At 40.0% G+C, this 22,502-nt stretch overlaps 2 pseudogenes; one reads left to right on the top strand and one right to left on the bottom strand.

Annotated features, from left to right (window-relative positions):
* Positions 1–7,391, bottom strand: part of LOC102762805 — an 11,248-nt pseudogene extending 3,857 nt beyond the window's left edge.
* Positions 7,392–19,991: 12,600 nt separating this feature from the next.
* The window catches only part of LOC102752652, a 13,396-nt pseudogene continuing 10,885 nt past the window's right edge, over positions 19,992–22,502 (top strand).

Here is a 22,502-nt window from a genome sequence, read left to right on the forward strand (position 1 = left end):
CTCACCAGATAAGTTACAATGGGAAAGGTTCCCCACCTGGCTTGTTCCCCTATCAGCTGGAGTAGCTGCTCCTCACCTTGTCCTCAGCTAGATGGGTTTCACTCCCCTGCCAGCTCATGGAATTATTCAAGGAAGCCAATCACATATCCTCCTTCCAGAACCCCTTGCTGCTACAAAGCCAGCCTCTGGCCGACTCTGCTCATTCATTCTATTACCAAGCACAACTATACTGGTCCTCCATGGTGTATGGTACTCTCCTCTCCTGGAGTATGAGTATATGTGACTAACACACTGCTGTCAGCCTCATCTGTCCGATGTCAGACCTCCTGTATTCAGCCACATCACCGATGGGAGTGACTCTAAGTCAATCAAAACACAGCTAATGTGGAATATAGAGGAACTAAAAAGATTTACATATATTTATCAAAAAATAAGAATGTCTGAAAACAAATAAGCTAAGATTTCAACCAAGAAAGTTATAAAAGGACAACAGAGTAATCTCAAAGAAAAAAAAAGGGGAGGGAGAATATTAAAGTTAAAATAAAACAATGAAAAAGAGACTAACCACAAGAAAACCAAGGTAAAATATGAATTTTGAGAAAAAAGATATAAAGAGTATAATTGGCCCAAGAAGAAATAGAAAAGTTTAATAGAGTAGTACAGTTAAATTTTCATAGTAATCAAAGCATTTCTACAATTTTATAGTTGAGTTTTACCAAGTTATTAAAGAACTGTTGAACTTTATATGAGTTATCCCCCCCAAAAAAGAAAACAGAAAAAAGGGAATGCTGCCTAAGTAACGTTATAAAGCCAGTCAACCCTTGATTTCAAATCCAGATGAAAACAATATAAGAAAGAAAAAATATGTAGGCCCACTTGACTCATAAATATAAATGAGAAAATTCTGAATAAAATTTTTAGCTAATGGAATCAATCAGTGTATTTTATAAAACAGCAATATGACCTAAAAGTTTTTCCTCTTGGAAACACATAGATGGTTTAACATAAGACAATCTACACAGTAAGTGACTAAAAGAAAAAAGTCTGTTATTCAAATAGCTATGGAAAAATAAATTTATAAGAGACTATTTTTATAAACTTACTAAAAGTTAGAAATTTTTTCCCTAGATAAAGCCTATCTACTAATAATTTATAGCCAATATTTTACCTTACAGAGAAACTTTAAAGGTTGGTTGCTGTATCATAATATTTGATAAAATACCAGAAGTTCTGGCCAAACAATATTTGAAAACAAAGTAAGAGGTATAGGATTAGAATGCAACGAACAACTAGCCTCTCATTGCCTCTTACCCACTCTGTCCCTCTGTGAAAAGGAAATGACTGGCTCCCCCTCAGCCACTATGCAAGACTTAGTCCCACCCAGTGCTGCTGCAGTGGGCTGCCCAACTCTAGGATTCTTCATCAGTATCCCCACTTTGTTCACAGACCTAACACCATGACCTCCAATATGGGCTCCAAGAGTAATCCAAGTGCTATCAAAACCCTCATCTTTTACTTTGCTTTCCAATTTATTCAGAACTGAAATGGGAAAGAGGGATATTCTGAATTGTGTCCCTTCAAAGATCCCTCTGCCAAGAGATGATTGGTAGTTAGGCAGATAATTGGGAGAGGATGGTCGGCAAAGGAAACATCAGAAACAGAAACAAGGAATTATGAGGTGGTGGATACACAGGAAACTCTAGTTAATTCAGTAAGCAGAACCTAAAGTACAGGCCTGGGAGTTTTAGGTGATGAGTTAGGCTGGACAGGAACACAGAGGCCAGATCGAGAAAGGCCTTCTCTGCCACCCTGAAGAATCTAGAGTTTCTTCTGACTGATTGTGGTCAGTGTGGAGGGGAATTTGAGGGGATTGTGGTGAGATAATTAGGGGGGCTGCTGTAGAAGTCAGCTCAGGGGAGTCTGAGGACTGAGTAAGGACAGTGGTGGAGCTGTTTTATAATATTTATGCATGTGCTTTTGGCATAAATTTAAAATTGTGTTCCTAATTGATATAAAGCAAATTCCCAGTCATTGTATTAATTATGAGGTTAGATTGCAGTGGCAAATAACAAGTTTTTCTCCATTTGTCTCACAAAAGTGCCCAAGAGAGAATTCCTCATTAAAAAGGATACCAATCTTGAATAAAATTGACAGAAGAACTGACTAAAGAGTTAGTGAATCCAACCTTGGAGGAGGAGTTTGATTTGGAGAAGAAAACAATTCACAGAAGTGCCAATTCCATCCATTTTCACTAAAAACAGACACAAAGAAATAAGTCTAAGTAAAGGCTTAAAGGCCTTAGTGTCTTAGTCCATTCAGACTTGCTATAACAAAATACCATACACTGTTATAAACCCAAGCACTTCCCAAAGGCCCTACCTCCTCATACTATCACATTGGGCATTAGGATTGCATCATATGAATTTTGAGGGGACACAAACATTCAGACCATAGCAAATGAGCCGGAATAAAAAGGAGATTTTGATGATGAGAATTAAATATTAGACTTACTAAACAAATTGTGAAATTTTCTAATATAGAGACCTTTAAAAGTAGGACTTTTTGCATATGGTTGAAGTGTGGCCCTTTAAAAGATATAAAAAGAGCCCGGCTGGTGTGGCTCCGTGGTTGAGCATTGACCTATGAACCAGGAGGTCATGGTTCAATTCCCGGTCAGGACACATGCTTGGGTTATGGGTTCAATCCCCAGTGTGGTTCGTGCAGGAGGCAGCCAATCAATGATTCTCTCTCATCACTAATGTTTCTATCTTTCTCTCCCTCTCCCTCTCCATCTCCCTCTCCCTCTTTGAAATCAATAAAAGTATATTTTTAAAAATAAAAATTAAAAATACATATATAAATTAAAGTTCTATGCATATATGCTTTATACACCATTGATTTTTATTTTGTTTATAAACAAAAACAAAAATATGATTTTGAATTTACAGTACAGAAAATACATTACACTCTGGAATTTTGTTAATATTATCTTAGATTCGTTCTATTCAAATATATTTTGAGTGCTAACTATGTACTAAAATGTGTTCTAGGTGATACAGGATTGAACAAAAGAGATAAAATCTCATGCAACATGAAGCTTACAATCTTGTTCATCAGCAAGTGAGATAAATTAGTAAAGTATACAGGTTTTTAGATAGATATCAATGCTAAGGAAAAAAACTGAAAGAGAAACGGAGATCAGATATATATGACTGGAGGGAGGGGAGAGGGTGTGTACAAGTTTAGTCAGAGTGACTAGAGGAGGCCTAATTGAAAAAGTGAAATATGAGTAAGCTCTGAAAGTTAAGGAAGAAAGCCATGTGAATCTCTGTGGGAAGATTGGCCCAGGGAGAGGGATTAGCAAGTGCAAAGGCCCGGGAGGCAGATACATGCTCAGTGACTGGGAGAGTTATAGGGGAGAACGGAATGAATGAATAGAAGAGAATAGGGGGGAAGGTTAGATTGAAAATGAGGGCAGATCATGAACATCATTAGAAGGCTTCAGTTTTTATTCAGAGATAGGGAGACAATGGAGTTTAAGTAAAGGGGTAACCCTGTAGCACTCTAGGTACCCCTAAAAGTAGACTGTAGGTGCCAGGGGCAGATGCAGGAAAATCAGTTAGAAGGGTATGGCAATAACCCATGGGAAAATGATAGTGACTACAGTGTCATGGGACATTGATAAGTGGTTAGATTCTGGATATTTTTTGAAAGTTAAGTCAATAGGACTTCCTGATGGACTGGATATGGGATGTAAAAGAGAAGAGTCAAGAAGGACTTTAAGAAGTATTACCTGAGCAACTTAAAGAATGGGGTTGACATTTACTCAAATGTGAGAGAAGGAGACTGAGGATGCACATATAGGTGGTTTGAGATGCAGCTTGGCATAGATGCTTCCACTATACTACAGTGTTAAGAGCACAACAGATTATCTAATTCTTCTCCCCCCTTTTTTTTTTTAACACCCAGTTAACACAACCTTCCATTGACCTATTGCTAGAAAACAGAACAAAAAACCTTTTTTATTTCAAGTTTTAAAATTCACACGACAATTCTGCTTTGCTTTAATTTTACTCTTTAGTTTTATTTTGTCTAATAAAATGAAATATGCATTAAAATGCCTGGCACATGGTACATATTGAATAAATATTTGTTGAATGAATGAATGGTAGTGGGGAAGCCACAGGGCAATTACCCTTTCCTGAAAAGACCACACAGAAATTGGGGGAGAGCATGGCAATGTTGTTAGATTCTAAATAGGAAGCACTATTAATTTTGGGCATTTTCAGAAAATCAATGAGAGATGAGAAATCCAGAAATCCTTTACTTCTATAGACCCCAGAGATTTGGACAAAAGCCTTCAAACAACATATTCCATTAAAGAAAAGAAAAAAAATTTGAAGAGACAAAAAACTATTTTTTTCTTTCTTAATTTTAGCCTTACAACTCAAACCAAACACAAAGGATTGGCAGTGTTTTCCTTCCTTCCCTCCCTCCCTCCCTTCCTTCCATTCTCCCTTCCTTCCTTCCTCCCTCCCTTCCTTCCTTCCTTCAAAAAACAAAGCCTTCCTATGGTGAGAAGCTGAAAACTCAACAGTGTTCCAAAGCCAACAAGAGTGGTTTTGCAGCATAATGGGCAGAGATATTAATTTAGAGGCTATGCAGCTGTAAATTGACTCACAGGTAAAATAAAATGTAGTCTTTGGGAAGAGAGCTGAGGATTCATGTGCAAGACAGACTCATTAGATAAGATTCATAATCCATGCATAAGGACCCTTCTGAGCTCCCCTCTAGTGGGAGTGGTGGGCAGGGCAAGGCAGAATTTCTCACAGGAGACCCCTAGAATCTGTTAACTAACTGCATTCCCTGAAGATGAATGGGAAATGGGAAGCTGTTTCTTGAAGGGAGTTATATAAATAGGGAGCCTCCCTGGCTGCTACGCAAAATGCAAAATGTCGTGGGGTCACTGGGAGGACTTGACCTCTAGGCCAATTGGCTGTGAGGACCAATTGTGACTACAGTGGGAGAGCTACTATGCAGGAAACATCCCTATGCAGCAGGACTTGCTTCACTGGGGGTTTGGTGCTCACTGAGTCTTCCCCTGGAGTGTGTCCCTTATGGAAGTGTAGAGTTGTAATCTAGTATGGTCTGCAACTGACCACTGGCTCTTGGGTCTCCAGGAAGGTGCAGTCACCAGATCTGCAGATTCCTCCTCTTTATATCAGGTTTGGAAGTGCCCAGATGAGGCTTATCTATGAAGCAAGGCAGCCTGGTGCTGGTGTGGGTCTTGGGCCTTTTATTGATAGGTTTGGTGCTCCCTGACCCAGCTGCAGCTTGTTGGAGGCATTTTAGTCTGAGCAAGGACAGGCCATTCATATGCAAAAGCTGCTGCTCACAGCTTGGGTGGGGTTGTAAATTGGATGAGGGGGGGTCTTAGGGAATCACCAGGGCAGAGCAAACAGAAATGGCTGCCAGTCAGCCCTGCAACCGAGGAGGTTCCATCATAGGAACAATGATCCCTGCAAGCACCTCCATCTGGGAGAAAGCTGTCCCCAAGTTCCTGCTCTGATGCCAGACAATCCAGTTCCTCCTCCTATGTGTCTGTGTCCCCCAGAGCCTTGCCCTGGTGCTGGAGCTCAGAGGAAGCAGGACCTTCTAAGTTCAGCTCATGGAGCTGGGCTTCTGTTGTGGGGCTGGGACTCCCTTGCTCCTTATGGATTTCCCTCCCAATTAAAAAAGTGGCACACGTGGATGCCAGATCAGCTTGCTCCTCGCCTCTGCACTGCCTACCAGTCTCAGTGTGCTTTTTTCTTTACTTCTCTAGTGTAGGACTTCCATTCAGCCAGCTTTCTGGCAGTTCTTGATGATGGTTGTCCTATATCTCAGTTTTAATTTTGATGTGGTTGTGGGAAGCAATGAGTATGGGCTTTTACCTACACCCCCATCTTGGTTCCATACTATATATTTGCCTTTTTTAAAGGTGACTATTCAAGTTTTTAAAAAATTATCATTCTTTTAATTGTTTTTATAGGAGCTCTTTATATATTCTGTATATGACTTATTCATCAGATATATGTGTTACAGACTTTTTTCTCAATCTGTGGCATGTTTATTCACTCTCTCTTTTTTTAACAAATGGAATTTTAAAAAATTGTCACCATTAAAAGTCTGAATTTTAAACAGATTATGCGGGGGGGGGGGAGCAGGGGGGGAGGGTTCAAATCCATCAGCTCATTTGACTTTGGCAGCTGTCTCATCCCCAGGAACTTTTCTAGAACTGCTAACCTTCACCATGGAGTTTCATGAGTTTTCCCAGTTCAAACTTGGGCTTCTTCAGCATTTTGACTTTTCCAACAGAGACATCATGGAGTGGATAAATAGGTTGACAAATTTTTCTATGTCTTGTCCAATGCTATCTGGAGTCAATTTATTGACCATTTCTTTCAAATCACTTATCTGTACCTCTCCGGTCATGATTTTCATCATCTTCTTTTGGACTTGATGGACCTGTTGGTGCTGACCATAAGAGGTCTTCCAAAACAAATTGTTGCATTTTTTTAAGTAAAATCAACACAGGATAGATGAAGCAAATAACCATCGATAGTTTTTACATCAACATGAGCTTCAATCATGGTCTGTCGTTTTTTGACCCTGGAGCACATTTTGTCATGGGTAAGATCATGCCATGGAACATCCTCACTAATTAGCTTGAATTTTCTAAATGCAACTTCATTATTCTGCAGATCAGTTAAGCTCACTTCAAAAACATGACTCTTGAGACCATCAGATGCAATTTTGGTTTCTTGAGTTCTCGTGACCAGTGTTTTTCTAATTGTTCTTATGCTGAACATAGCTAGTGCTTTCACATCACTCCAATCTTTCTTAGAAAATGGACCAACTACTTTCTTACTGGCTCCCATTATACCGCCTTTTGTGAGGTGCTTGTTCTTGCTGACACCATGGTGCTGCTTATTTATTCACTCTCTTAATGGTGTCTTTTGAGGACATTAAGTATTTAATTTATAAGTATTTTATTTTATGGTTAGTGTTCTAAAAAATATCTTTGTTTTTCCAAGTTTGTGTAGATATTCTTCAGTGTTTTCTTAGAGGAAGTCTGGATTCCTCGTGTACTTTGAACCATGAGCCATTGTGAGTATATTTTTGTGAGTGGAGTAAGAGAGAAGTTGAGGTTCATTTTCTTTCTCATGTTTATTTCTGAATATATATTTTAGTTGTTACATCACTATTTGTTAAGACTCTCCTCATTGTTGGACTGACTAAAATTCAATTGAGGGATTTGTGAGTTTATTGCTGGACTTTCTCTTCTATTTATTTACTTACCTAATTGTCTTTTTATTTATCTGATTGTCTATTCCGGTGTTTTTCAACATCTTTCATTATCACACCCCTGAAGAGCCTTTCTAGATATTTTTATTCCTAATTGCCCCTTTCCCCCATGAACTTTTAATATCGAAGGTATACTATACAACTGTTCCTGTGCCATATGTACAAATGTGCTTTTATATTAAATTTTTTTTTAAATTTCCTCCAAAAACCAATTTCTACCCCCTTGGGGGTGATATCACTCCCATTGAGAATGCATGGTTTATTCGTGTACTATACCACATTGCAGATTAGCAGCCCATCTTGAAATATGGTAGTATAAGTCCTTCAAATTATATTGGTTGTTCTATATCCTTTGCTTTTACAATAAATTTTGGAATTAGCTTGCCAATTTCATCTTTAAAATGTGTGGTGAAATTTCACCTCTGGCCATGATGGAGTAATAGGGACTAGATTTACCTTTTCATCTAAAGCACATGGAAAACTTTACAAGATACACACACATTTTTTTCAGACACTGGACAACAGACATAACAGCCCTATTATTTCCCTCAAGAGAAGGGAAATAAACTGAGCCATATGATCACCTCAGCTTACTACTTTGAGGCACATTCTGACTTGTGGAACAGGAAGAAGGTTGTCAAGGAGAACACAACAACTTTGCTGAGTTGAAGAGATAGAGATGAGATTTTAAAGAATCTGAGGTGGCTGGAAGTTCCAGAAGGGAGGCAGTTAAATAGAAAATGAGCTTCAGAAATCTGTGTAGAGTTCCCCTTGGGTTTTTGCTGAACACTAAGACCTACACACATAGAGCAAAACTCTCTGAGTTCAGGCAGAGAGTACCAGAATCATGAGCTAACTGCTCATTATTCACACAAGGCTTGGAATTATTTGAGTTCCCACCAGCCAAATTGGAGATTCCTCATTGATTAATCAGATCATTCAATAGACATCCCAGATGGTCACATTCTTTTTGTAGTGAGGGCTAAACTATCTCCAACATAAGAGCTACTCTAGAACCACTCTACAAATTCTTTAAAACAATCAAACTAAAGTAATTTAACAGTTTATCAGAACTAATCCAACTGTCTTTAAAGAAAAGCAACAATCAAAATCACAATGAGATATCACCTCACACCTGTCGGAATGGCTGTTCAACAAGTGCTGGCGAGGATGTGGAGAAAAGGGAACCGTAGTGCACTGTAGGAATGCAGATTGGTGCAGCCACTGTGAAAAACAATATGAAGTTACCTCAAAAATTAAAAATGGAACTGCCTTATGACCCAGTGATTCCACCTCTGGGAATATATCTGAAGAAACCCAAAACAGTAATTTGAAAGAATATGTGCACCCCTATGTTCATTGCAGCATTATTTACAATAGCCAAGATTTGGAAGCAGCCCAAGTACCCATCAGCAGATGAGTAGATAAAAAAGCCATGGTACATATATGCAATGGAATTATACTCAGCCATAAAAAAGAAGGAAATCTAACCTTTTGTGAGAGCATGGATGGACCAAGAGAGTATTATGCTAAGTCAAATAAGACAGTCAGAGAAAGACAAATACCATATGATTTCACTTATATGTGGAATCTAAATACACAAACAAGCAAAATAGAAACAGACACATAGATACAGAAAACAGACTGACAACTCTCAGGGGGAAGGGGGTTGAGGTCTGGGTGAAAAAGGTAAAGGGATTAAGCAAAAAAACAACTCATAGATACTAATAAAAGTATGATGATTCTGCCCAGCAGATTTGTCTCAGTGGATAGAGTGTCGGCCTTCAGACCGAAGGGTCCCGGTTTGATTTCGGCTACGGGCATGTATCTAGGTTGCAGGCTCCTCCCTGGCCAGGGCCCTGGTCATGGCTTGTGCAGGAGGCAACCAATCAATGTGTTTTTCTCACATTGGTGCTTTTCTCTGTTTTTCCCTCTCTCTGAAAATCAATGAAAAAAACAGTGCATGTCATAGCGACTGGTTGTTTGGTTGTTTGGTTGTTCTGATTGTTCCACCGTTTGGTCTATTTGCATATTAGCCTTTTATTATATAGGATGTTACCTCAGTAAATTCAATAAAAAGTAAAAAATAAATAAATGTATCACCATATTTGCCTTAAAAAGGCAACAAAATCCAATGCTAAACAACGTAACATCCACAATAACCAGCAAACAAACAAAAGCTCTTAGACATGCCAAAATCAAGAGATAGTGTACTCTACACTCTTTATTGTATGTATGTTATAATTCAATAAAAAAGTAAAAGGAAGGAAAACAAATGTTTTGGTAAAATATATTGTTGGAGGAAGCATAGGACAATGCATTGTGTATCAAACTTTCAGGATTATCCTGAAGACTTGTATTATTAAATCACAGATCACTGGACCAACCCTAGAATTCCTGGTTGCTTGGTCAATTTTGGAGCCTGAGAATGTGAATTTCTGGTAAGGTCCCAGGTGCTGCTGCTCCAGGGACCACACTGAAGGATCACTGGGATAGTGTTTAGTTTTAGATTCTAGGGTTATTTAAACCTACTCAGTCATATACTAACCTTGAGATCTTGGTTGCATTTCTTGACCTCTCTAAGCTTTGGTTTCCTTTTTTGTTAAATAGGGACAATAATGGTACCTACATCATATGATTGATGTGAGATTAAATGATGTAATATAGTTAGTATTGACACATACTAAGTGTGCAATAAAAGTTAGCTACTTTGTCATTATTCATACTGTTATATATATATAGTTTGCTATTATTATTATTATCACTAAGAACAAACTAATATTCTCTATATTTATTTTGTGGCCGTAAGTTATCAGGCCTTGTTTATACAACTGTCTTCTAAAATATTCCTTTGGGGCTAAAATTTTTCATGCTGGATTTAAGCCAAAAGATGAGGTTGTTTTTTTCAAGGTAAATGAATAGAATCTGTTATGTCTTATTGAGTTACAGGAGAAGGGTGGGTACGGGGGAGAGAGGGAACATGGAGGTAAGAGAGACAAATCGACTGGTTGCCTCCTGCATGTGCCCGACTGGGGACTGGGAGCGAACCTGAAACCCAGATTCATGCCCTTGACTGGGAATCAAACCCAGGACCTTACAGTGCACCAGCTGATGTTCTAACCACTTAGCAATACTGGCCAGGGCCAGCTCAATAGCATGTCATTCATTTAATCCTAAAAGGAGATTTTGATTTAGTTTTAAAAGATAAATTTTAACTCTGACACCTGAGTTTCCATGTGGTATAGTAGGTACATCACTGTTCGAAATACCCCCTCCCTATGGAATTTGATGTCAGACCTGGCCAGGTGACTTACTTTGGTCAATGAAACAGGCAAAACTGATATGTGCCATATCTTAAAAAAACAAAACAAAAAGTTTTAAGAGCGCCCCCCCCCGCCCCTTTTTGTACCACAGACTATGTAATGTCCTAGATGAGGAACTGTTCCTTCAGTTGGAGTCCCATAATGAAGACAATGAAGTTCAGAGCCACATGTGGCCAGTGACAGATGAATAGTTTAAGGAAGAAAGAAACCTTTCTTTTGGGGTAACTAACTCACTGAGATTGTAAGGTTGCTCTTTATTGCAGCATAACTTAAACTAAGCCAATACAGACAGCTATATATGCCTTACACACACACACACCGTGATACTCTCTAAAAAATGGGGCTTTTGTTGGCCATTGCTAGGGTTCTTGTCTTCTCTCCTCAAAGTAATTTCAACTGGGAGGGTGAAAGGCAGGGAAAGGTAAGAGGGAGGATGCTGTTGGTAGGTGGGAAAGATCAGATCTCTGAGTCTACTTCCAGATTACTTTTTCCATTTTTGAGAGCCCATGGTTCATTCAAATCTCACTTAGTAAAGCCTGTGAGAAATTGAATGATTGTACCTATCTGTGTACCACTAAGAGGCCCAGCCCAATACTGAAAATGGTATATATTTCATTAATTATGCCTGGACAAATAGATGACTGATAATGGTACTGGATTGTGATATAGTCATATTTTCCTAGAGAAAATATTCTAAGAGACCCTTTGGTTAGGGGTACAAAAAGAGATGGGAAAGGTGGGGAAGGATAAGGAAAACTGGATGGTACCAGCCAAGCAATATGGATTAATTGTGGTTTTGGGGGGAAAATAAAAAGATGACAACAAAACATAATGGCTAACATTATTGTTTAACAAAGTGTCAAAATTATCTGGGAACATTTCTAATAATAATGCATGTCACCCAGCTTTAAAGAGGCTAAAGATGATTTATAGGTCTGAAAGGATTAGGCCACATGTGCTTTTCTTGGGTTATAATTTCAAAGAATTTTATAAGTCGGTAGAATCCATTAAGTAGGCTTTCTTAAAGTAAAAATAGTTAACAATATTTTATAGGTGAGAACTTGAGTATTTATATTAAATATATTTTTTGGCTTTTATTTTTTTAATGATATTTTTAATAACCATGGTTTGGGCTCATCAAGCAACTTACACTATTTTTTAAAAGTTTGAGGTTCAATAAAATCTAACCTGCTTTTTGTCAAGCTTTTCCTTCTGATTTAAAAAACCATATGTATTTTAAGAGAAATTTAACCCATGTGTTTTTTATTCATTTACATTTAAATAATCAAAATAGTGTTTTTTACAAGCTAGCTGATGTCAAAGAAGCTTTCTGAGCCTTTTAAAGACACTTTTATTCTAAAAACAAGAAGCAATGATTTGCCAAGTGTAAATGCATTTCAACACCAAGAGACTTGTATTCATTTGTAACTGCAAACCTCTGGTTTCTATGTCTGGCAGAGATAGGTCATTCCTGTTCTGTAACGTATTGGGGCCTGGACTCCCCAAAGTTAGCCTGAATTGTGATGAAATAAATGTACTAAGCCTGTATAAATAAGAAAAATGGCGATGATAGTTAAAATGTTTCAAGAAATCATTGGCGCTACAAGAGGCTGTGAGGCCAAATAGAAAATGTTTTCCTGCATTGGCTACACATTTACTGAGTTTCTGTTATGGATATGGCACTGGGGTGGGGGTAAAGATGCTAAGGTAAACATTTTGGAGGCTCCTTACCCTCAAGTTAAGGAGAGTAGTAACCTCGGAAATTTGCTTTTGTTATTTATTAAAATAGAACCCTAAAAAGTCCAATTGAATGGTATTTTGATGGAAGGAGAACTGAAATTTGGGTTTTGGAATTTTCAGAGGTGAGGGTAATATCCTCAGGGAATTATATTAAGAATGAGAGGGGATAGACTTTATCAAGCAGATGGCACTGCATTTTTCTCTCTCCTACCTTTGTTTTTTCCTAGGTAAGTAAGTCACTCAAATGTCAGACCAAATCACAATGGTCTGTAAGCTGTTCTGTACTGAAGCTTAGTAGCCACTTTTTTAAATCTTCAGATATCCTCTTTAAACCTGGAGTTGACTTAAATGTCAGATGAATAGGTTCCTCACTTCTCTCCACCCTAGTTCTCAGTAGCTTCTTTTTCAGGCCTATAAATAGGAATAGCTTCCACAATATGAATCTTTCAGGGGATAACCAAGATAGCACTTCACTCTTTGTCTCACTCTCTGGAAATTTGCTCTGGACAAATAATTATCTATTTACTTTACTGTCCCCCTCCTCTTAGAGAGATGTGGAGGAATGAAGGTTAGGAGGAGGAGATAGGAGAAGGTTGCTCCAGAATTTGACCTACTCCAATGCAAAGACAAAACTCCTAAAAAAAGACAAAACTCAAGTTTCATGGCTTCTACCTTGTCTGTTTCTTTTTCATTTTAAAATTACCGTTGACATTCAATATTATTTTTCTGCCATCTTGACTGGAACTCATCTACCAATGTCTTTATGGACATCAGTGTGTACCTAGAGTAAGGTGGTTCTTAGGTAGGTGCTGCTTAGCAAGACAAAGTAATGAGCCTCATTTCTTAGACACACTGCAACTTTACATATTGTCAAAGGAAAAAATGACAATTTATTGTCTTATATAATTAGGATTGCCACATATAATTGTGCTGGCTGTGTAGTACACACCCTGTGCAATTCTATGGAGGCTCTGTGTGTAAATGAAATGTCCAGGGAAAGATTCCAGACATGCCTGGTTTCAGATGGTCATATGATGGCATAAATGATCTCTCAATTTCTCTCTCTCTCTCTCTCTCTCTCTCTCTCTCTCTCTCTCTCTCTCTCTCTCTCTCTCTCTCTCTCTCTCTCTCTCTCTCTCTCTCTCTCTCTCTCTCTCTCTCTCTCTCTCTCTCTCTCTCTCTCTCTCTCTCTCCACACACATACACACACACACACACACACACACTTCCCAATACTTTTTCCCCTTTATCCTTAGAGTCACATTTGTATCAAAAAGGGCTAACGGATGGTTTTATTAGGAAATGAGCTTAAGAACCTCTGCCACTTTGTTAGATGAGCACCCCTTGGCACATCATCCCAAAAGAAAAGAACGTACAACTAGTAGCAGAGCATGGTGATTATTATGAAAAATTGAACTTTTGTCCTTTGTCCTTTCCATGATGGTTAATACAGTTTCATTAAAAATCCCAGCCTAATTCTCACTGGCCTGGCTTAGGTCATGTGCCTATTCCTGATCCAAATATAGAAGCTGGGAGGCTGGAGTGCTCTGATGGGCAAGGCCCAAGTTTTAGTAAATCCAGAAATTGAGGGGTGGACTCAGCTCCACCCTAACCACATCAAGTAAGAGTGGAAAGGGATAGTTCCTTTAGAGAATCAATAATAGAAGGCAAAATGACAAATGTCTATAACTGCCACCTGATATTTTACATTTGTTACTGAGCCAAGTTGTCCCAAAAACTATCTCCATATATTCTTATTCAAATTCACCTGCTTAGTTTTCTACTAGCATTCAAGGATGTTGAGATAAATTTGAATTGTTATTCTGTCAGCTTGTAAATAACTTTCATTAAGCTATTGGAGAAGATGATCATCTATAACTAGGTTACAGTATAAATATTGAGTAATACCTGACCAAAAATTATTGTGACACTCAACTGGCTTCATGTTGACATAATTTCATTCAACAATTATTTACCAAATACTAACTAGGTGCCAAACATAAAATTTACATTTATTAATACTCTTGGTTATTATTGTTTGATCAGCTTCAAATCCAGTTACATTTATTATTATCCAGCCTATATTCTTTTTATATTCTATCCAAGGATATCTCCTGATTCAATTTACATAGACATTTTGAATGTGAAATTATGTACCAGAAATTGTGCTAGCATTGGGGCTACAAAGAAGCCTAGAGTGTCCTAGAGAAGAGAGATGTGAAACAAAAAAGATTAAAATAAAGTGTGATAAGAGGGACTATGATCATCTTATTATTTGGCATACCTACTGCTAAAAGAAAAATTGGTCTGTAAACTAACAATGTATTTTTCCCTACTAAAACAGGATAGACCTAGTTGGTTTGGCTCAGTGGATACAGCATTGGCCTGCAGACTGAAGGGTCCCAGGTTTGATTCCAGCCAAGAGCACATACCCAGGTTGCGGGCTTAATCCCCAGTGTGGGGTATGCAGGAGGCAGCCAATCAGTGATTCTCTCTTATCATTAATGTTTCTATCTCTCTCTCCCTCTCCCTTCCTCTCTGAAATCAATAAAAGTATATTTTAAAACAGGATAAATAATAACTGAGTTACCAGTTTTACTAGTTAATCCAAGTTGAGTTCTAGTGATCCCTGCATCATTTTCCAAATGTTCACACATCATCTGTTTAGCTAGCAACTTCAAAATTTTGCCAGAAATCAACCTCAGATTATACGTAATTTCTGAAAATTATTTCCTTCATCCTTCTTTTAAATACCCTTTAGGGCTCTCTCTTATGTTCTAAGCCCCCCTGCCCCCACCAAAAAAAATTAATGCTGGCTTGAAGACCACACCAACAAGTTCTTTCACTAACCTTGGAAGATAAAGTATCTGGGAGTAGTTATATTTGCTTATCAAAATGGAGAGTTATATTCTTTTACTGCTTCTGTTACTTCTTAAGACCACTGGACATCAAATTAGCATCATAAGAATCTTCTGCAGAGCTTTTTAAAGCACACTTTTCTAGGCCCTTCCCCCAAGTTTCTGATTCAATAGAATGAGTTGGTGCCCAAGAATTTGCATTTTTAACAAGTTCCCAGGTAATGCTGATGCTGCTAGTCCAGTGATCACATTTTGAGAACCACCACTCCATAATGTATATGTACCACTTTGTTTGAAAATCAGTCTTGTCAAGAAAGATAAAAATTAAGAATAAAATAATTCTGCTTTCTTCCTAGAACTTAACATCACACCATCTTTTTTAAGTAAGGGAACTCTCTCTGAATCCATTCATTCATTTAACAAACATTTATTGAGTACCTACTATGTGCCAGGCACTGTAGTAAGCACTAAGGCAAGGGTGGGGAATGTCCAGCCCGTGGGCCGTATAAGGCCCCAAAAATCATTTAGTCTGCCCCTGCCAAGCCATTAGGGGTGAGTTAATCAAATGTTTGACCAAATATAGCAGGCTAATTTTTAAGTTGATAATTTTGTATGGCCTGCAAATGATGTTATAAATATCCAAATGGCCCTTGGCAGAAAAAAGGTTCCCCACCCTTGCACTAAGGCAAAAGATAAAACAAATTCCCAGCTTGTCGAAAAGCTCCTATGCAGGGATCTAAAGAGTAAACGACAGATTCCCTCTGGGAAGTGCTGTGTTGGGTTTTGCTGGGGTCATATTAGGGACTTAAGCAGTACCTATAATATAGTGATGCAGTGATGGTGAACCTATGACACGCGTGTCAGAGGTGACACGCGAACTCATTTTTTTGGTTGATTTTTCTTTGTTAAGTGGCATTTAAATATGTAAAATAAATATCAAAAATATAAATCTTTGTTTTACTATGGTTGCAAATATTAAAAAATTTCTATATGTGACACGGCACCAGAGTTAGGTTTTTCAAAATGCTGACACGCTGAGCTCAAAAGGTTCGCCATCACTGACCTATATGTATTATTCTGAGTCTTTTGTATGGGAGGGGCAGCTCCCCCAAAAGAAGGGGCAACGATTGTTCAGTTACCCAAGACAAGTGATGCTGGGTAGACAAAGCCATACCCTGCTGTGGGAATTGGGAAAGATTCTACAAAAGAGAGGACATACTATGAATTGTTCCTATAAGTCTTTTGTAAATTTTTTGTTGCACTAATTTTTATTATAGTAGTTTTTGTTTACCTGTCTTTTCCTTTTACGTTGAAATAATTAATAATTTTACAAATAATTATAATAAAATGACACCTGTATGACCAGGGCCAGGTTACATTTGTAATCTGGGAAGCAAAGATATAAGAAGAGAAAGGAGAGTCATAGAAGATTGGTCTTCTCTATCCAGTGTTGTTCTAGAAATCCAAAGTTCAGAGGGAAACTGACTCAGGAACCAAGAAGAGTTAGGCAATGTCAGGAATTAAGTTTTAGGTGGTACCAAAGAATTTTTACAGAAAACTATTCTTTATTCTCCAGGTAATTGGCGTTGGGCTTCTGGCTCTACTGGGCCATGTATACTGAAGATGAAGTTCAGCCTTTGACATAATCTCAGGCATCATCTTTATTGGGTGTGAACAAGCCCATAACAGGGTTGGTTGCCTTGTAACTTCTCACACCATAGCCTCACCTTCTCACAGGGGTACCCTTAAGGCAGCCTTCTCCTCCCCCTAAAGAGTATCAGGAGAAGAGGCTATAGAAGAGAGTATTTCCACAGTCTTTTCTTGTACTTATTGCCCTTCTAAAGGTACAAAATTCAAGATATTGAAGCCTTCAGCTTCTGTAGCACACTTGATCTCTTTCTCTCCTCCGCACACATGCACATGCATGCTCACACACACATGAGAATATATAATAACAACCGCATTTACTTCTAGACCTAGAAAAGCATTGAGTCTTATCATTCAACAGCTAGTATTTAGTGAGTATTTACTATATGCCAGGCCCTGTCTATGTGCTTGGCATCCACCGATGAACAAAACAGACAAAAAACCTATCTGCTCTGCAAAGCTCACATTCTGGTGGAGATGTTATATTCCATGTGAATGAAAGTATCAGATTCTTCTCTCGAATGATACTTAACTGGGGGAGGCATGGGTAAAATGGGAGGACCACAAGCAACATGGTGTGGACAAGTGGCTTCTGTGAGTGGGAGAGAGGTTAGAAAGGGGATGTGACAGAGGTAGATTGAACTACTTTATAATTATGTTTGGATAAGACCATTTATCCTTTTAACAAAAATGGATAAAATCTATTAAAAAATCTAGGAAGCATACAAGTAGGCAAATTTGATAAAAGAAGTGATTTTTTTCCCTCCCAGCAAATCTATTTTTGCTTTTCCTGTTTTACCATTATCTACCCATCAGTCAGTCAGCATTCCATCCTTATAGTTTTACAGTATGGCACTTCCCAGATAAGAATTCCATTCTTTTTCTTTTTTTACATGGTTTCAAGAGCCATCTGGCAGTCAGGCTGTTGAATTGAATTCAAGGATGCTTTCAGATTAGTGCCATGAAACAGGCAATTCACCATCTCTCCATAAGGCACATTACTGTCCCCCAGTGAATGATACCTGACAGAAACAGTAAAGAACAACTTATCTAGCATCTAACAAGCATTGCTTTTCCCAGGATGGGCAGAGAAAGGGATGCTGAAGGGAGGCATTGCAGTAAGTCTTATCATCATTGAGTAATCACAATGAGTGCATTGTAAGTCAGTCAGCCCATGCCAACCATTGTAGCTGGAAAACTTATGCTGTGGCACCTGTCCTTGAAGAACTTAGACAGGTGAAATTCCATTTCAAAAGAAATATAATAAAAAAGTCCAATTCTCTAGAAAGTCCAAAAAGAGAGCACTCTGTAGGTTTATTACTGGGGAAAGGGAAGTGGTTCCTGCAACCATGTGTGAGACTAGAGTAGGTTTCTGTCACCTGACATTGTTGCTGAATCTTATGGGAACACAGAGCTAGAGCTGCTACCAAACATTCATCGTGGGTCTCCTGTTCAGTTATAAGTGTAATCTCTCAGAAATGCTTACAAAAGTGCTATAGCAGAAAGACCTTACATAAGACAACACTGTCGCTCAACAGCCCAGTTGGCTGCTATTTTCTACTGGAAATAGATAGAAACCTCTGTGTAAGTAAATAATGATATCCTGAGGCAGAGGAAGACTTTTCTAATCCTTAACAGTGTCCTTTGGGACTTGTTTAGAGATTCATGGAGTCATAAGGTGGGTATCACTGGAAATCAGTTCCAGATTTCCAAGGGATTCTGTATTGTGAAAATTGCCACATCAAATGAACAATGAGTTGGTTCACAGCTATTTTGGGGTGGATGGGTGGGAAATGTCATCACAATGGTTGTTTCCGAATTTACAAACCAGTAGGATTTTTTTTCTTGAAAAATTGGACACATATGTAGCTGTAACTAGTATGATATTTAAGTTTTCCATTTTTAAAGAAGTATGAGTAAATAAATGTCTACTATATATACAGTGCTTTGTGTAATTAGCATCAGTGGAGAATGGGTTTGAGCAATGCTAATAGGATTTTATAAAATAATTATTAAAAATCTCTATGAGGTGAACATTTAAAACAATTATTTTCCTGAGGTCATAGACTCAACCTAAAATTAAACCTACAGTTAGTCTACTGTGGCTAGAGGTGATCAAAGATTAAGTGGATTTGCTTCACTGGGGGTCCTCAGTTACTACCAAAGCACCTTTCATCTCTAGATTGAGGCCTGTTCCTGTAATGTAACTCATTTGGTTCTTTTACACTTTCTCCCCTTCAACCTCAATAGATTCCTGTGGCTTTTGTGTTATATTTTCATAGTTCTGATCAAATAATTATTCCCATCCCTCTTGCTCAGGCTTCTTGGCATCATCTCTTTTGTTGTGGATTTAGACTTGCATGAGCTCCACTCCTTCTTGTCTCCTCCCTGCTAATTCCACCCCAGGAATTATTCTATGGGTGAATAGAAGGTATTGACTGTTCAATGTGTTTTTCGTGTATTGTCAGCTGCTTTATTGCTGCCTTTCTCCAGATTTCGCCACTAAAAAGCAAGGAAATGTTCTTTTAAATCACTAGGCTCCTGTCATGTCCCAATAGAATGGATGCCTGTGATTGGGTAGATACTATGAGTAACACTGAAAGCTATGTCTACCTTGTGTCAGCAGCAAGGTGGCAAAGAATACAGAAATACCTCCTCAGAGATACAGAAAAAGCCTCCTCAGAGTGGAACCATTTTCCCAGAAAAAAATAAGCTTACCATTTTCTAGTGTCCAGAGACTTATAATCATGGCGAATGAGAATAAAGTTTACAATTTCAGAGCAAATCTCCTTGAGAGCAAAACTGACCTCAGCTCCAACTCAGCCTCCACTGTTATTAAAATTAAAAATCCTAGAGCAGCCTTCATCACATCTACTTTGCTGGCTGGCTATTTGGAATTTTGAAGGATAATTTTATTTTTTTTTCCTAACCTCCCATGCGGCTGTAAATTCCACCACTTCAAACCCACCCACCAAGGACCCTGAATCTGTCCATCCCAGTCGAAGCAGGACCTTCTGGCTGGGTTCCCCTGATTTGGGCTGACTTTGGGTTGTTAGACCCTCCTAACAACCTTAGCATGATGTCTTTTCTTAAGCAACCACCTTACCCAGTCAGTGGACTGAGTCTGACCACTTTGGGCATGGATTTGCTGCACCCCTCTGTGGGCTACCCAGGGCCCTAGGCTTCTTGTCCCTCAGCCACCCCCCAGAAACAGTGCTGGGAGATGACAACATGCACCCCGGCTCAGCTAGACGTGCTGGAAGCACTGTAGCACTGTTTGCTAAGACCTGCTACCCAGATACCTTCATGTGGGAGGAGGTGGCACTGAAAATCAACTTGCCTGAGTCCAGGGTGCAGGTAGTGGTTTAAGAATCAAAGAACTAAGTGCCAAAAAAAAAAAAAAAAGATGGCTGCTGGCAGGATGGAGGTGAGGGATAGGAAATGAGTGAGGGGATGAAAAGAGAGTGTGTGGATGTGTGTGGTGTGTGTGTGAGTGAGGGAGGGACAGTTAAATCCAACAGGAGCAGCAGAGGCTGGCAGACCAGGCTCTCTGGGACGGGGGGGGCCCTGAGTCCAGGGTGCAGGTAGTGGTTTAAGAATCAAAGAACTAAGTGCCAAAAAAAAAAAAAAAGATGGCTGCTGGCAGGATGGAGGTGAGGGATAGGAAATGAGTGAGGGGATGAAAAGAGAGTGTGTGGATGTGTGTGGTGTGTGTGTGAGTGAGGGAGGGACAGTTAAATCCAACAGGAGCAGCAGAGGCTGGCAGACCAGGCTCTCTGGGACAGGGAGAGTCTACCATCACTGCGGGAACTCCCCGGACTGTGGGACTTGGGCACGGAGCCCATGCCATCTTGAAGGGGAGAGCGGCCTCTTCTAGGAACTCATCAGCACCACCACCCAGACAGGCCTGGGACACTGCCCTCGACCTGGCAGCCACTCCAGCCAACACCCGAAGCCACACCCGCAGACCCTGGGATCTCCACCACCAAAGAAACACTGCGCCCGCAGCAGTAAGTGCAACTCCCCCTCCCCAGCGGCAGACCTTCAACATCGCATTTGCATGTCTCCAGCACACAGGTCCCCAAAGCACACCACTCCATAGATTTCTCTTGGGAGTCACTGTGAGCCCCAGCTGGGTGTGATTTTTGTACGGACACAGGTGAACTGCCCCCAGTAGAAATTCTGAATTCCCTCTGCCTGTATAACTGCCCACACACACACACCTGCGCAACTTAAGCACCAGGGCCCTTCAGCGCCAGGGTCCCTCAGGGTGCGTCAGAGCTCAGCACCAGGCAAAGGCACTGCCACAGTTGCTTATTCCCCCTGAGCCAATCTATCCACAGGGCACTTTGGGAAGCCGCAGTGAGCCTCCGCTAGGTCCTATCTTGGACAAGTAGGGATGCACTCCCCTGGGCAGTAGAAATTCTGAATTCACCCATCCTGGATACCTGCCCAAAGAAGCCTCAAGCGTGCCAGGGCCCTTCAGAGTGCTTCAGTGCGCCTGCGCTAGCAAACTCACCGCAGGTGCTCCTGTGTGCCACTACCAGGAACGTGCGCCTATCCACCACAGGTGCATCAGCAAAAACTGAGTTTTCCCACCCCACAGCTGCAGAACTCTGGACACTTCAGTTGCATGCTTTTCCAGCATGCAGGTCTCCCAAGACCACCGCTCCACAGGCAGCCCTGGGGCCCTGCTGTGAGCCCCGCTGGGCACACACTTAAACAGGGGTGCATTGCTTGGCTGTAGAAATGCTGAAGTCCCTCTTCTGGGATACCTGCCCACAGACACTGCAATCCAGTGGCTTCACTTCCAGGGCCCTTCAGAGTGTGTCAGTACACCCTGATGGCAAACACACCACAGGTGCCCCTTTGAACTGCCACTGGGATTGCGTGTATCCAACCATGAAGGCAGCAGCAAAAGCTGAGTCTGCCCACCCCACAACTACAGAACTCTGGACCACAGTCACGCCTTTCCAGAACGCAGGCCTCCTGAGCCCCACCACCCCAATAGACAGTTCCTGGGGGCCACTGTGAGTCCCCGCTGGGCACACGTGATTTCAACCAGGGGCACAAGACAGCAAAAATTGGGACACCCCCTCCATGGCTGCTGACTTCTAGACACCTCATATGCACCTTTTCAACTCACAGGCCTACATCAAGAGAACCCAAATAGCTCAGGTAGGGAGCTACACTAGACTGCCAAGCCCAGGAGATCTGAAAGGTCACACCAGTAGCACCATACCCAAAAGAAACTGGGTAGCAAAGCAATCGGAGCTACAGTTAAAATATTACAGCAAAACATGGGAAGATAAAAAAGCAATCCACAAAAGAAAGAAAAAGAGGAATCACCAAAAAGGGAGTTAAATGAAATTGGGACTACTAACTTATCAGAGAAAGAATTCAGAGTAATGGTTATAAGGATGTTCAAATGGCTGGATGACAAATACACACAACTCAGTGAAAATTATAAGGAGCTGAATGAGAATGTCACCAACATGAAAAGGAACCAAGAGGAAATGAAGAACGACATAGCTGCAATAAAGAACACAATGAAAGTCTTAAACAGCAGACTAGAAGAGGCTGAGGA

This window comes from Myotis davidii, unplaced genomic scaffold (assembly GCF_000327345.1).
Source record: "Myotis davidii unplaced genomic scaffold, ASM32734v1 scaffold187, whole genome shotgun sequence".
Classification (NCBI taxonomy): domain Eukaryota; kingdom Metazoa; phylum Chordata; class Mammalia; order Chiroptera; family Vespertilionidae; genus Myotis; species Myotis davidii.